General features: G+C 42.1%; 1 pseudogene; it reads left to right on the top strand.

Moving 5' to 3' along the window:
* Positions 1 to 204: 204 nt before the first annotated feature.
* Positions 205 to 1,385, top strand: LOC112810196 (importin subunit alpha-1 pseudogene; annotated as a pseudogene).
* Positions 1,386 to 2,143: the final 758 nt, after the last annotated feature.

Genomic DNA, 2,143 nt, shown 5'->3' with positions numbered 1-2,143 from the left:
TGGTGAGCACACAGAAGAGAGGACAGACAGAATGACACACACAGTGATTGGTGGACACACAGAAAAACACAGAGAGAACGCCGTCTCTGGGGTGATCCGTGGTGGATGTTTTGAGGGCAAGCTGACCCACAGCCTGCGCGCCCCAGACCGCCTCCTGTGGAAGCCTGTGCTGGCCGTGTGGCTTTCTCCCTTTGTCTCATAACCATGTCCACCAATGAGAATGCTAATTCACCAGCTGCCTGCCTTAACAGATTCAAAAACAAGGAGAAAGACAGTACAGAAACGAGGCGGCGCCGAATAGAAGTTAATGTGGAGCTGAGGAAAACTAAGAAGGATGACCGGATGCTGAAAAGGAGAAACGTAAGCTCGTTTCCTGATGAGGCTACCTCTCCACTACAGGAAAACCGCAACAACCAGGGCACTGTAAATTGGTCTGTTGATGACATTGTCAAAGGCATAAATAGCAACAATTTGGAAAGCCAGCTCCAGGCTACTCAAGCTGCTAGTAAACTGCTTTCTAGGGAAAAAGAGCCCCCCATAGACAACATAATCCGGGCTGGTTTGATTCCAAAATTTGTGTCCTTCTTGGGCAGAACTGATTGTAGTCCCATTCAGTTTGAATCTGCTTGGGCTCTCACTAACATTGCTTCTGGGATGTCAGCACAGACCAAGGCTGTGGTAGATGGAGGTGCTATCCCAGCATTCATTCTCTGTTGGCATCTTCCCATGCCCACATCAGTGAACAAGCTGTATGGGCTCTAGGAAACATTGCAGGTGATGGTTCAGTTTTTTGAGACTTGGTTATCAAGTATGGTGCAGTTGACCCACTATTGGCTCTCCTTGCAGTTCCTGATATGTCATCTTTAGTATGTGGTTACTTACGTAACCTTACTTGGACACTTTCAAACCTTTGTCGCAACAAGAATCCTGCACCCCCATTAGATGCTGTTGAGCAGATTCTTCCTACCTTAGTTCGTCTCCTGCATCATGATGAACCAGAGGTATTGGCAGATACCTCCTGGGCCATTTCCTACCTTACTGACGGTCCAAATGAACGGATTGAAATGGTTGTGAAAACAGGAGTTGTGCCCCAGCTTGTGAAGCTTCTAGGAGCTACTGAATTGCCCATTGTGACTCCTGTGCTAAGAGCCATAGGAAATATTGTCACTGGGACAGATGAACAGACTCAGGTTGTAATAGATGCAGGAGCACTTGCTGTTTTTCCCAGCCTCCTAACAAACCCCAAAACTAATATTCAGAAGGAAGCTATGTGGACAATGACAAACATCACAGCTCGTCGCCAGGATCAGATACAGCAAGTTGTGCATCATGGTTTAGTCCCATTCCTCATTGGTGTTCTCTCTAAGGCAGACTTTAAGACATAAAAGGGGGCGCCTGGGGGGCTCAGATGGTTAAGCGTCTGCCTTTGGCTCAGGTCATGATCCCAGGGTCCTGGGATCGAGCCCCACATCGGGCTCCCTGCTCAGCGGGGAGCCTGCTTTTCCCTCTCCCATTCCCCCTGCTTGTGTTCCCTCTCTCGCTGTCTCTCTCTCTCTCTCTGTCAAATAAATAAATAAAATCTTTAAAAAAAAAAAGTGTTTGTGGGAGGGAATTTGATCATGTATTTTAAAAGTTTAAAAACATTTATAGACTTTAAATGAGCGATTCTACTTTCAGTAATTTATTCCAATGAAATAATGCTATTAATCTATAATATTTACTCTATAGATATATCAGTTATATTCATAATATCGTTTGTAATTTGGAAGCAACCTAAGTATGAAATAGTAGGGGATCAATTGGGCAAATTATGATTTATCTTTAAAATAAAATATAACAGACATTAATTATAATAATATAGAGCTCATAGTTATAGACCTGGAAATATGTTCTTTTTAATTTTTCCCAGCTTCATTGAGGTATGATTGACAAATAAAAATTATATATATTTAGGTTGTACAACATGATTTTTTAAGGTGTACAATGTGATGATTTTATATATATATATATATACACACACATTATAAAATTATTACAATTGAGTAAATTAACACATCCCTCACTTCATATAGTTACCATTTTTGTGGGGGGGGGGGCGATCACTTAAAATCTACTCTCAACAAATTTTAAGTATATGATAAAA

This window comes from Callorhinus ursinus, unplaced genomic scaffold (assembly GCF_003265705.2).
Source record: "Callorhinus ursinus isolate GAN/ISIS: 27379988/994484 unplaced genomic scaffold, GSC_fseal_2.0 scaffold65, whole genome shotgun sequence".
NCBI classification, from domain to species: Eukaryota; Metazoa; Chordata; class Mammalia; order Carnivora; family Otariidae; genus Callorhinus; species Callorhinus ursinus.
Note: the sequence above shows the minus strand (reverse complement) of the source record. Positions and strands in the feature narration are given on the sequence as shown.